This window comes from Halictus rubicundus, chromosome 11 (genome assembly GCF_050948215.1).
Source record: "Halictus rubicundus isolate RS-2024b chromosome 11, iyHalRubi1_principal, whole genome shotgun sequence".
NCBI lineage: Eukaryota > Metazoa > Arthropoda > Insecta > Hymenoptera > Halictidae > Halictus > Halictus rubicundus.
Window position 1 is genome coordinate 7390626 of NC_135159.1, and position 14822 is coordinate 7405447.

Genomic DNA, 14822 nt, shown 5'->3' on the forward strand with positions numbered 1-14822 from the left:
TGCGGCTAAGTATGTTTTTACTAAAAACTGTTCAGTTCTTTTTGGAAATTATACTTAGAAGTAAATGTTTATACATTAAACTTAATAATTAAACTGTTCTGAGAAAAATGACTTGTTGCATGAAAGGCGCAGCTTTTACTCTTTAAAATAGGTACATCATCACACGATTTTTATTTTCCCACGAAGTTACAGCAGATCAAACATCAACACTCTTCATCAAACAATCCTCTCATACTGTAATATCCAATTTCCAAACTGAAAAGTATCCTAAAATACTTTCTTAACGAAGTGAAGACGCAGATTTTACTTTTTAATTAGATTATTATATTATACTATTTAATAAAAAGTAACTACTGATTTAAGCCTGCACAATACAGCTCAGAAAGACGACCTTCACAACGTGTTCAAAAATCATCGAAATGGGAGAGAGAGCTTTCGTTTTATGAATACAAAACCACCTTACGGTCAGCAGAACAAGAACCATCCCCCTTCAAAACGCGCCCAAGTAGCCCACCCTCCTACGATTCCCCTGAAACTTGCAACCCTCCGAACATCGTCAACACTTCTCCAAAAAACCTTCACCAAAACACTACCGAAAAAAACCACCCTAACCATCCCACACATCTTCCCTAACCCACAATCTGCCTCAGCTCACACACACACACACACACACACACACACACACTCTCTCTCTCTCTCTCTCTCTCTCTCTCTCTCTTTCTCTCTCTAGGCTCACAACGAAACGCGCTGCGCGGGCCGATTAGACGGTGCTGCGCGCCAGTCTCTCTCACTCTCTTTCCTCAGTCAGTCAGCCAGGCATCCCGTCAGCCAGCCACCTCGGCTATCACGTAAGAGTCGTGAGTGGGGCTTTTGCGAAAAGACACGCCGTAGCTGCAGGAGTGGCTTGCAGGCTGCTATGGTGTCGGTGGTAGGGGTGCATCCACCGCTCCATGGTTACAGAACGAAAGGGAGACAGAGAAATGACATAGAAAGCGCGGGATAGAGACGACTTTCCGGGTTTCTGGGGTGTGGGGTGCCACCCACTGGCCCCCTCCCCTCTCTACCTCCCCGCCCCACCCCGCCGTTCCCCCTCCCTCCGCCTCACGCCCCACCCACTGGGAAGAGCGAGACGGTTCGCTTAGCGCGACTCGTGGCAGAGCGAGACGTCGCGTTCGCGGACAAAAGGGAGGGGTGGCGCGCGGTGGGAGGGGCGCCCGGCAGTGGGAGGGGACGGTGGGCGGTGGGTGGCTGGGATGGGCGGGGGAGGGGGATCGCCGTGAGAGCGTGAGAGGACAGCGATTGTGCTACAGTCGCGCCGCGACACCCCCACGAGTGAAACCGCGCGCGTGCCGAGAGCTGCTGAGAGGAGAGAGGGCCCGCTCTCTCGAACAGTGCTATGCTTTCAAAGCTCCCGCTCTCGGTATCCCGGAGACGGATCCTAATCGGCTGAGAGAAAGAGAGAGAGAGAGAGAGAGAGAGAGTGAGAGAGAAAGCAGAAGATTCGTCGGATGTATCCGTTGTATTTGATGGATTGAGTTTTTTTCCATTCCGGTGGGTGGCTTCTGGGAGGATTTTCGGGCGGACTATCTCGAGGAACAGTTTTCGGAATACCTGTTGATGAGGATAGAGAAGGGACTGCGCTGATGGTGTGAGGATCGAGGGTGTGATACTGTGTGCTGGGATTGTGACACGGTGTGGTTTGTTGGAGAGAGAAGAGTCGCAGCTGTGCATGGAGAACGGAGGCTCGGGCTGATGGTTCACGTGATCAAGAGAGGGACTTTGGAGATTACAGGTTTGTGTGGGGTTTTTCGGGGTTTAGACGGGTTTGGGGCTGTTTGATCACTAGATTGGCGGTCTGGTCGCTGCGACGGTTCAGGGGGGTTTAATTGGATTGTTTGTAGAGTTGTTATTGGATACTTTGGCTAGCTTGGATCTGAGTTAGGTGGTTCCAGATCTATGTTGGAGATGGTTGAACTGTTTTCTGGATTTAATTAGAAGAGTTCAGGTAACTAGAAACCGTATAGAGGGCAGTGTGCCTTGAACAGTTTATCCACCTAGAACTTAGCTAGATGGTTTGATTATTATGTTGGAGCTGGTTGATTCGTATATTTTGGACAGTTTAGCTATTTAGGGCTTAGATAGGGGATTTGATTGCAGTGGTTGGGCTGAGTTTGATGAGGTTGGATGAAACAGTTTAGCTACCTCGCGGAGAGATAAGCGTATTTCAGTGAGAACAATTTCGTTGTATTGTTTTTAGTTTGAGGATAGAAAGTGAGTAAGGTATTGTTATGTTGCTAGACTTTTTTTATCATTAGCTGGAATAGATTATTGAAATTCTGGCTAGTTAATTTTTTGATTACTGTGTTGGTTCTGGGGGGAGTTTGATTGCAATTTTTACGCATTGCGTTCGAGTAGACCTCGAAACAAGGTGAAGCTAAGTGACGTACTAAAAATGATTGATTTATGAATTAGGTCGATGAAAACATTTTTAAAGAGATTTTAGGTTGTTAGCGTTTGGTTTTTGGAGAATTTTATATTGTCAGCTAGGACAATGTAGTCAAACTTTGAGAGATTAACTAACAATTTATTGAGGTTCATTATTTGAAGGGTAATTATTCATTCATTTATTTCTACGTTATTAATTTTGACACTAATTGTTATGCTTTTAAGTGGGATTGTTCAGTTATATGTTGAATTGCTTACAGACAGATTCTTGCGTCATTAATCTTGTTTTTATAGGACTTTTTATTGATAGCCATCACAATTCACTGAGAAATTCTAGTTTATTAATTCTTTATGGGGTATTTGACAACAGATTTTATGCTTTTATTACAAAAATGAAGTAAAGAAACTTTAGGAGAGTAGGTACAGTAAAATGTTATTATTTTATTTTAGAATTCAGAAAAGTTATACAAATTTTACGATATTTTCCATTTTATTATCAATTTACCGAAATTCTTCAGACAAGAAACCAAGTTTATTGCTTTTTCTATCACTTTAGAAAATTTTGATTTCGTATAAAGGTTGTGCATAAAGATTTTGCATAAAGTCATTACAGTACTAAAGAGGAATAAGGAAAGATTGATGGTTTTTTTAAAAATTGAATTTTTGAAAGAATTTAGTGGATTGTTTGGCCATTAATAGTTTTTAATAATTTGTGATTCACAGTTACGTTAATAAAATTTTTAATAATTGTAGCAGCCTTATTGCTGAAATAATAAGATGTCCTTTAATGTATTGTAATTTCTTTTGAAATAGTTTCTCAAAAATAAAAACCTAATATTCGAAGTTTTTTTGAAAGTGAGCTGTACTGTTTTATTAATTTTTTCCAAGAGATATATTTTTATAGTGATTCTTTATTTTTAACTGCAACTATTTGCTAAGAAATTCTCATTAGACACGAGAAAATTTGCATTAGACACTAAGTACAATTTCTAAAATTTCAACATGGTTTTACAACAATTTCAGATATTTTTAACTTCTATTAAGACATTCAAAATGTGGTATACAATTTATATATAAATTGCAAATGTTGTTACTTTACTCATTATTACCGGTTTACGTTTATCAGATATTCGGAAATTTGAAATCACGAAAATTTCAAACGTTTAAAATTTTAAATACAACGTGTAAAAAATGCGAATGAAAACATAGGGGATGATTAAAATCCTAAATGATGTTAATTATGAAAACTACAGAGTGTACAGTATTCTTCTACGGAAAATTGAATTTCAGCAAAATTGAAGTAGCTTAATGAATAGAAGGGAGTTGTTTGATATAAAAGGACTGTCAAGCGATGTGAACGCGTCGTTTCAAAAATGCTTCGAGAACGGTAATTAACGGGGTTACAGAGTCTATGGAGTCACGGGTTATTAACTTTCGGAGACGTCGCCTTTCGAGGAGCCTCCACTTTTTGGCGGAAGTTTCGGAGCGATACGGTTTTACATAATAAATCGCCGTGTAATAGAGTCGGGTACCTGTTGAAGAACCCCCGCGTTATCATAGTCTGATACGAATTGCTTGTCGGGTAACGAGCGTTCACCGTGGACTGTTTTAACGTCCGTCTATTACACGAAATGTCTCTCTACAATGTTTTCTCTGAATATACCATTTTTAGTTAACAAATTCACCGTTTATTTAGTTTCTATCATAGCTCCAACCACCAATTTATACTATTTATTTAAATTACTTAATAGTTTCGATTCACTGACTAATACAGTTTCATTTAATTTATTTAGAGGATTAATCGACGAATAGATATAAAATCGAATTTTACAATTTCATTTCATTCAATTAATGCTCTTGATTCGTAAATCAATACAGCTCTATTTAATCCATTTAGAGTTCTAATCAACGATTAGATATTACTTTGTTAAATTCTACAATTTCACTTGATTTATTTAGATACAATTTTATTCAATTGATTTGGGTACAATTTTATTCAATTGATTTGGGTACAATTTAATTCAATTGACTTGGATACAATTTAATTCAATTGACTTCGATACAATTTTTTTCAATTGACTTCGATACAATTTTTTCCAATTAGAGCTTTAATTAACGATTACTGCAATATAAGCAGTTCATGTGGATCTTTCAGTAACGATTAATACAGTTAATTTACTTAGAGATTTAATTGACGATTGATACAATTTATTTGAGTGGCAAGAATGTTTCCAATATTAATTTCCGATTAACCTGTTTAAATAAAGTCCTGTTTGGTGATCAGATATACAATTTACACTTCTGTCGAACATCAGCTATTTCAACAATTTTTCTCGATCTCTAGTTTCTCTAGATATCTAAAAAAAAATGTGATTTTAACCCCCAACTTTGAGGGCTGTTTTCGCCTCTTCAATGTAGATGTTTGGCGATATAAATACACATCTGAAATATTTCTCGAAGAACTATGTCGCACATAAGTTTCATCAAAATCGGCTTGCGTAACTTGGCTATGTTCCCTTGTTGGCATTTGTAAGTAGAATCAGTACGATTAGAGCCAGACGGTTCCCATCTAATAGCATTCAAACTCGATTTTCTCGAAAACGAAGCTTCGGATGAACAAATTTTATTCTATATTTTCGACTTATAGTTTAATATAGAATCACCCCCTTCACGGTTGTACCATCAATACCGGTACACCGTGTACAGTGAAAAGAATGATCGTGCTTCCGTTGTATATTTAACGTGTATGAAGCTCGTGTACGACAAGATAGAGGGAATAAGAGATTGCGTGGGCGTGCGACCGGCAAAGAAAATTCTTTTAAACGGTCTCTCCGGTGGCGCGGGGTCTCCTAAGTGAACGCAAGGACTTTGTAAGTACGAATACCGTGGACTTCTTTTGTTCGTCGCGCCGTTTGCCAATTCATTCAGTCGCGACATATATGTAGCGCTCTTTCCCGAGCCACTGTGCTCGTTGCGAGCACCTGTGGACCCGGCCGTCCCTCGTGAACTCTCTCCTTTGGAGAACTGCCAATGACTTCCGGCTGACTCGTAGAACCTGTTGATGATCCTCCCTGCTTCTACGTTTTATGGCACCCCGAATTAAATTAATTCTCTCTCACTTCTGCCCCCCCCCCATCCCCATCCTTCTACCCCTGCCCGTTTCTCCTTTGCCCTTGTCGCACTTTCCCTCTTTCTAATCGACCCTGACAATACGACCTACCCTCTGGCCAACTACAGTCGCTCGCAAAAATATTTGCACGACAACCTTCACTCGCTTTACGGCGGTTTGTAACAGGCTTGGACGCTAACGATATTATTTGAAAAATATTCGTTAAAAAGAAAAGAATCCTCGCGGAAAAAATACTGTCTTCAGCCTTCGTTGAAACACGATGAAATATTTTTATGCCAAAGACACTGGAGACAAATATATATGTTTCTCATTAATAATTTGAATGTAGTGAAAATAATAATATTCTTTTCTTAAATTCCGGTCTAGTTATTGTGCCATGACATTTATGTTGGAGGAGTGTAGGTTTCGCAATAATCTATTTCAAGTATTTCAGTGCACGTAGTTCCCGCGCTTCCGTTTGCATTGTATTGTCTTCAATTGCCACGTTGACTTCTAAATCTTCTTTTTCTTGAGTCGTCCAATCAGGTCCTGTTTATTTAGGATCGAAGTCTTGTAACGTGTACAAGCGGGCGCGGGATGATTCCTTATGACAAAATGAGAACAAAATATACAATCAAAATTTTTCATCCGAAGCTCCGTTTTCGAGAAAATCCGGTTTGAATATGCGGCGAATCATCTGACGCGTCTGACCATGGCCAACCAATTCTACTTACGGCGCGCAACTTAACCCGGCGGATTTTTTGGCTCGATTTTCTCGGAAACGAGGCGTCAAACGAAAAAATGTTATTCTTTTTTCTCGATTCATTTTGACATGTAGAATCCACCCCCTGCACGCTGGTACACGTTATTCGACCGCACACAGTATAATCTAGTATTATTTCCAATCCTTTCCATAGGAAGACTTTAATGCTTCGGTTAATCTAGCTAATTCTGACAAAGCAATTTCTCGTTCTTTTTCTAGCGAAGTAGTTTCTTGTTCTTCCTCTGATGAAGTAGCTTCTTCTTTTCCTTTGATGAAGGTTCTACTTTTTCCCTTTTCCTTTATTTAATTGTTATCATCTTGGTGAGCACTGGTGCCATACAATTCTGAACGTAACGCACAATATTTCTTTGAATGTCTTCCCGGTTTGCCCGTTCGAATTTTAATTGGACGTCCTTTTTTGCTTTCGTATTGGTTGCAGCAGAAATAGCAATTTTAGCTATAGCAATATTCAAAAGAATTCAAGAAGTGATAATTAATTTAGTTACTTTTACAACCTCTTCTTGAGGTGAAATTATTTATTATTTCATTTGAAATATTCATTGTTTGTATTAAACGCGAAATGAGAATGAATTTTTTATGTTATTTGTAAAATAGAAATAATGAAGTATTTCAAATACAATTTAATTATAAACTGAAATATTTTTCCCTGTCAGAAATCAGCCGGTGCAAATGTGTTTAGAAAAGAAATAATAGTGTATGCAGTTCCTATAACTTGCAATTAATGCAGACAATTTTTATTTTATATAAAAATCCGGAATCTAGTGATACCGCTTTGATTCCCACGTGAGCTGATGCTCAATACCTGTTTTCTTCAAATAATTTTCGAAGTTCCTGCTACAGTATTCTTTCTTGTTATTGGATCTGAACTTCAGTTTTCTCCCTGTTTGTTTCTCCACGCTCGGCTTTCAAATTTCAAGAACTTGTCGGAAAGATTTCCTCCTCTCAGGAAATAGACATCGCACCATTTTTACTTGCCATCTGTGCACATGACGGAATACTCGAATCCTATGATTGAACCACATTGATCCACAAATATCTGTGTAAGTCAATGTTAAAATTTCCGCGACATGAGAATAGAAGACTGTTTAAAAAGATTCCATGTATACCGAGTGTCTCATTTAAATCGACACTCTCGAATATCTTCCAAAATATCGATAATATAAAAGAATGTTTTAGACTTTCAAGTTTCAATATTTAAATAAATAATAAATCCATTTTCAGTTATGAGGTATTTAAACTTGAATAAATAATAGACTTTTGAATGTTGGAATTTTTTGTACTTGAATTTCGAAAGAATTTTATAGTTTTAATACGATGATACATGCTTTTATAGGATTAGAAACATTGATAACGTTTAAATAATTTTTGACGCGATCTGTTTCTGTTCTTCAAAGTAAATGTAGTATATTATCGAAACCTATATTCATCTGATAAATTTCAATGCTCCAATAAATAACGGTGAACTCGTATAGATTTTTGCTTGTTGAACGAGAATGTGTAAACGGTTTTTCATTATGAATTTCCGTTCCCGAGGAAGACGAGTTATCAATTGCGTGTGGTAACTTTTCAAACCCTTTGGCATAAATCGGGTTATAGTTTTTCCAGAGTTCAATCATTAAAATATAATTAAGCTATAAGGAAAATCTAATCGGCTAATCACTTTAGTCGTCTCAGAGTCGTATTCGTTAAGCATTTCCAAGCCAAAGTGTACAATGATGAGCCTGGCTCGTTAAATTTCGGTTTAAAACAGTATTTCACTCACAGTTACGGTCGAAATCAAAATTTACGACATATTTCCACTCGCGGTTATGGTTGGAACACCACAATTTCTACGAAATTCTTACTTTCTCCGAAAATATAATTTTATAAATTAAACGTTTGTTTCGACATATTTCTACAAAAATGTACTCGCAGAACCGAAATTTAAGTAACAATTTATACTTTTTATGAAATATTCGAATCCGAAAAAGTGACAGTATAAATATTTTTATAATATAGGATAATTATATTTGCATAATTAGATTTTATGTACTGCATGTTTTGTGCTTAATAGTCGATTTGTGTTTAATAGTCATTCTGATTCAATCTAATTAAACAAGTACAAATCATTTGATGGAATAGTGATTTCGAATACTGCGCCCAGAAGCATTGTTATTTACTACATAATATTCAATTTTAATTTGGTTCTTATGTTATATGAAATGTTTCATATCAATTTCAATTTCAGTTTATTCTAGATTTAATATTTAACTTTTTTCAATTTCAGTTCAACATACATTTAATACCTATACAAGTCTTAATTCTAATTTAACTTTGTAAGGTCATTTTTATTGAATAATAGCTTCGAATATGGCGTCAGGAATTTCTGTTTAGCAGTTACTTTTATTCCACGTAATTACAGAGTATTATAATTGCTTATGCAATAGTCTGCGAATTTTCTGCATTTATGACAGAGAGAGTGTATGAGAATATGAAAATCTTATTAAACTCTAACTCATTAAACCCATTAAAAAAGAAAATCTCATTTTATTTTAAAAATATATTTATTTTACTGCAGTTTACTACAGGGGAGAAAGAATATTTTTATTTTGCATAAGGGTCCAGAGTCTAGTAATTATAAACACTGTGTCGAGAAAGAATTATTATTATTATTATTATTATTATTATTATTAGTATCGTCGCAGAGATGGTTAAACAGAAAGAATTGATATCACAGTGAAGGATTGCATTCATTTTATCTTGGCTTCAATTCATGGCTAGTTTCGCGCGAAAGAAAATCCGTGATAAGGGGGTAGCCAGAGGGGGTTGGAGGTGAGAGCCACTCCTTTCCGATCCCAGAGCGCTGGATGCTTGCCAATGAATGCTTAAACGTAAGAGACCTGTTGATAATCGCGAGATATAATGCATGGTACGCCTTGCTATATTTCAGAGCCGCCTTTCCCCCTCGTTGACCGCATTGTTGCACCGCTTTTTCACTCGATCCCCTAAGAAACGCGTGGCTTTAATGTTTCGTCTGAAGGGCGCCGAGGGGGCCGCTTTACGACGCGATTAGGCGAATGGTTTTGGCAATGATTCTCATGGAATTCTCGGTCGTGCGTCAATTCTATTTCATGGTATTTTATTTCATTCTTTTAATTTATCTAGGAAAATCGACGTATTTCTATTTTTCAAAAATTAAATGATACCTGAACATCACTATTACATCTCCTGAATAAGTTAACATTTTTGATTAAATTTAACAATCACTACAAAAATCGAAGAAGAAAGATTGCGTTTTCATCCCTTTAAAAAATTGTATCTTAATTTAGCGACCACTGGGAGCACGTCTTTTGACTTTTCTTTGAATATTTCGTTTCAAACCAACAAACAACTTTGCCATTTTTTGTCTTCAATTTTCGAAAATCGCAAAATGTCAAAATCCCGAAACCTTTTTATCAACGTCTCTAGTAAGGGACATCGCACAAGTATATCACGTCTATTTATATTGTTGAAATTTTTAAATAATATAATTTGTTGAAAAATATTTGATACGTATTTTCATTTATCTACAATAACACGAGGGGCAAGAGCAGCCCTCAAATTCGGTGGTGAAGGACCCATTTTTTCAGATATCTCGAGAACTAGAAACCTTTAAATATGAAACAATGTTTAAAAAATAACGTTTTCTGAAATTTTCTTGCACGACTAAATTCCTCGATCGAAAACACTCAGTTGACATATTTTTTATCGTCCTACGCCCTTCAGTTTCGGATATCCAAAAAATAAATTTTCCACCCCCAACATTGGGGGTGTTTCCACCCCTAGACATGGATCATTGCAGATACAAGACGAATGCCTGTCAAATACTCTTCGAAAAACTACATATATCATACATGAAATCATTAAAATAGTTATGTTGTACCTGAATTGTAACAAATTGGAATTGCAGTATATTTTTTAACACGTTTAATAGGTTGAAAATAATGCATTTTAAAAATAATGTATTTTATAAATGTTTCCAATGTTTTTACATTACACCTAGTATTCCTTTTTGTCATAAATTACTTAAAATCCGCTGTCTAATTGCAAGTAAAGAAAATTCCAAAGGTAGTGAAAGAATCGGGAAATATTTTGGAAAGGGTGAGCTTTGTTTTCTGAAAAAGGGTGTGTCAAGCTTTGTGCGAGTTTGACGAACAGTATGCAGTCGCGGGTGCCTCCGGCGAGCGCTTTTCAAAGAAAATCTGAAACGAACGGTTCGCGTAGTTGCGTGGGTGGGCATTGGTGGGCGGGGGAAGTCGCGGGGTGGGGGTAGTCCTCGCGGTGGGAGGGGGCTCAGGGGGAGGGCGGCAAAAAAGCATACGTGACATCTGCCGTCCAGCGGCAGAAGCCTCCGTCCGTGAAGCTTTTTTGTAATAAAGTGGCGAAATCCCAGAAAAACCGTCATTGCGGATTAAGCGGCTGCCGATATTAAAGCACGATCTGAAATTCGCGAGGACGGGGGGCGGGGAGGGGGCGGAGCCAGGGGGAGGAGACAGGAGAAAAACGAGTGCAATGAGTGTATCGGCGCATCAGCTGTTATTTGCGCGGCAAATGCTCGTTTAATGGGTCTCTTTGCGTATACACGCGATGCGAACGTCTGCCAATCGCGGCCCCGCTAATTGTTTTTAACTGAATGTTGCTGGTCAACTGTTTCGATCAACGAGTAGATCATTGATCGTACACGTTCGAAGCAATGCTGTATTGTTGGGAGCAATGTTCTGGGATATTTTGGTTAATTAAGCGGATGCGAGATTTTCAGACGTTTTTTTGGTTTTATTGTAAAAGTTGTGGAGAATGATTGTAGAGACTCGATGATGTATAGCAGTACGGGGTTGGCAGTGCTTGAAGATGTTTAAACAGTGTTTGAATTTGTATTTTGTTTTACGAATTGTTGAATGTGACTGACTGACCTACATAATTAATATATTAAAATTTCCATACGCTTAATTACGCTCATATAGTTTAAGAAAATCTTAATTTTTTATGTTTTAGTTAGCTATGGCGAATTCATTGCTTTCGCGAGATTATGATTGAATTTTGCTAGTTTCATTAATATGATAATTAATAACTGAATGGTATACAGTTACTGATATTATAGTAATATAATCGTATAACATAATAGTCAATCTCAGTTTCAAGATTAATATTATATCACTGTAGTGATTAATCATAATTTGTAATTTACGAATATTACATTGGTGTGGTAGCTACACTCAATTCTTAATTTATTGATATACTGATTAATGTAATAAGTACATTAAAAATTTAATTATATATATATTTCAAATTATTGAATTCTCTTTCACAGATTGTGACGCGTTTCCAAGGGGTAGAACTTGGTGAGTAATTTATTTAAATATTAATCGACATTTATTTCGACATTTAAATCGACAATTTATTTAAAGACCAATCGACACGATTTTAAGAACTGGTAGGTACACCTAGAAATAGAAGGCCATCATATAAATCATCACGTCTGTTTCAAAAATGGCCATTTTAAGTTAAACATTTTTGTAAATATTCTTTGACACATAATCTAGATAAGATAAAAATTTTGCTAATTTATTCTCAACATTTCGATTGTAAAAAATTACTAAATATTTAAAAACCTTTGATATTATTAATACTTCTTAATATTCTCAAAATTATACTTTAAGTGACTGGAAATACATAGCAATGTAAAACCTGGACGCAACGAAATAGCATGAACAGAAATAAAGAAGCAGACTCGGAGTAACAAAATAAAGCGAATAAAATTAAATGGTGCTCACTCGCATTCACATTTTACATTTCTGCTGAAGATCGAATTTGTTACATACTACAAATGCACAAAATTTCACAGTCTATTTGCCACCGATGGGAACTTATTTCACTTATGTGCGATATGTGTAATATTAAAGATTCCATCGAACATACACACACACACATAGAAGCGGCGCTAAACACGGAATGAAGGAATTTGATATACATATTCTCGTATTTCTACGAATTCACTGGACGTATCGCACAGGGAGAGTCTTATGGAAAAATTCTTTTCTTCTTAAAAAATGTCGGGCTCTGCGATCTGACCGAAAATGGGGACAATTAGGCAAGCTACAGTTAATTTTTGTACGGTAACTCGAGAATTATGCGTCTTTAGAAATTTATTATAATCAAACGACTGACTATAAATTTGACAAATTTTCGCGACAACTTAGATAACAGTTCGAGGAATATACACAAAAATGTCCAGCTCGAAAAATAAATTGTTCGAGAAGATACAATCATTTCTTCTCGCGCCCTTTGCTTTTGGATATATGCCGTTCCAAATCAGCAATTCTATTAAAACCATTAGTTACAAGGCAGAAAATGAATTACCCCCGACATCCAATACTGTTACAAGCTCACCATCATCTCTCTTTTTCACATTGTAATCACTAACAATGAAAGATCATGCCGCACAGTGGTTAATTTGTACGACGTGGACAAAATTGGAAAAAAGGTTTTCACTTCGTGGAATTTAATTAGTAGACTGCGAATTTTATGCATTTATGGGAGAAATAATTAAGTGAACTACCAAATTTTAAAACGTTGAAAGTATTTCATTTTCATCTCGGATCGTCAAAATGCAAATATTTTATTTTATAGTTTATAGTTTCAGTTGCCAAAATACAAATATTTCACTTTTGAAATTATATACCCCATTTAAAATACTATCTCTTTTCGTCAAATCTGAAATAGTTAACAGTATTTGAAATATTTTTTTCGCTAAATATTGACCACCTCTGGAAACAACCCCTATAAGAGCTATATAACAACCCCTAAAAGAAAGTGTAAATTTTGTCCACGTTGTCGGATCGCATTAAATAGAAAATAATAGTCAACGGCAAGCTAACTATGGAACGTTCGCAGAAACAGTTGAAAATCCGAGAAGAAAGTATCCCGGAAACCACGTGGTCGGTTAAGCCGGGTCGCATTCTGAACGATACAGGAGTGGAATGCAGCCGGCGCTATTCTTCCTGTCGTTTATTGAAATGCTCAGCATGCTCTCACGTGGTATCCTTCGGCTACCTCGCTCTATGCTCTGACAAGGGGCGGGAAACGGGCGAAAACTGAGTCGAGAAAGTCGAATAGAACGGAATGGAATGGAATCTGGGGAGGAACTGTCGCTGGCAGATGTAAACTTCGCCGATTTCGTGTCTGTTAACCCGGCAGATCGCGTATAACAAATCCATGTCCACTTATTGACACTCTATACTGTTTATTAATTAACTCTTGGTAGTTACACTTTCTGACCTCCCCAATGCAAGGTCATAACTATTTTTTAATGTCATTTCTAACTTTCGAAAATCGTCAATTTTTATACAAGTTTATTTTATATTTCATCTAAATTTTTATTTCTACTATATCCTTGATTCACATTTAATACAAATTTTAATACGTAGGGTAATTTAACTGTGCCACCTAAATCCACTTGAGAAATATTTGTTATGTAAAATAATGTGTTAGACGAACATTGTTTAGTATCAAGCGGAGCATACGATGCAAAAATTAATTTTTTCATATTTTTTATATTGTTCGAAAAGTTTTCTGTACAACCAAAAGTCACCCGGTATATTGTTATTTTTAATATAAACTCCAAGCAACCCACGCAAATAGTGGTAATTCTTTAACCAAAATTTTGCGCTCTATAGTTTCTTTTGCACAGTACTTAAAAATCAACAAAATCAAAATTGCAAAATTTTATTCATGTAACTATAGTGTGTTGAAGTTGTCAGAAGATCAGAAAATAATTAATACTAATTATTTCGTATTTATTGAAAGAATTTGTGAAGCAAGAAAGTATTTATGCATGTATAATTATGTATAAATATAATATACAATATAATATACAATGATTATTATATAATGTAATGTACAATGTATAATATACAATATATGATACAATGCATAGTACACAATATAATATCCAATGTATAATATACAATATTTTTATTTAATTAATTTATTTTTGTGGAATTTATCTACGAAAATATGAATTTACAAGAATTTGTAGAGTGTAAAATGTTGCGTTTCGATACAACAAATTGCCAATGAAATATTGAGAGAGGAAAGAACGGGGCGACAAGTTTTTGAGGAATTGTTGAGAGAAAAGGTTGAATCCGAGCGAAGTTCTCAAACACACGAGATATTTCTCGCGTTCGGAGTTTTGTATTCTTATCAGAAGTTCTACAAGAGCTGAGAAAATCGAACGGAATAAAATTCGAAGCAAATGTAAAGTTCAGCAATTCCATATAATGGATAGAATCGTGGAATAAGAACAAAATCGATCTTCGTGTGGAACGATAGCATACAGCCGGCGACAAATTGTACATATTGAAACGAATTTCAAAGCTTTCCATCTGATACTACTCTCTGTGATATGAGAGAGCCGACCTCGAATAATAGAAAATCTATTAAACAGGAAAATTTTTAGATAAATCAATG

The 14822-nt window shown here is 36.1% G+C and overlaps 1 protein-coding gene across 1 annotated transcript in view; it reads left to right on the forward strand.

The window, feature by feature from the left end:
- The first annotated feature begins 1324 nt into the window (after positions 1-1324).
- Dip-lambda (Dpr-interacting protein lambda) overlaps positions 1325-14822 on the forward strand; it is a 152304-nt gene continuing 138806 nt past the window's right edge. The window contains exons 1-2 of the mRNA XM_076797330.1: positions 1325-1792; positions 11665-11695. The gene's annotated coding sequence lies outside the window, so the exon portion shown is untranslated. The remainder of the gene's footprint in view (positions 1793-11664; positions 11696-14822) is intronic.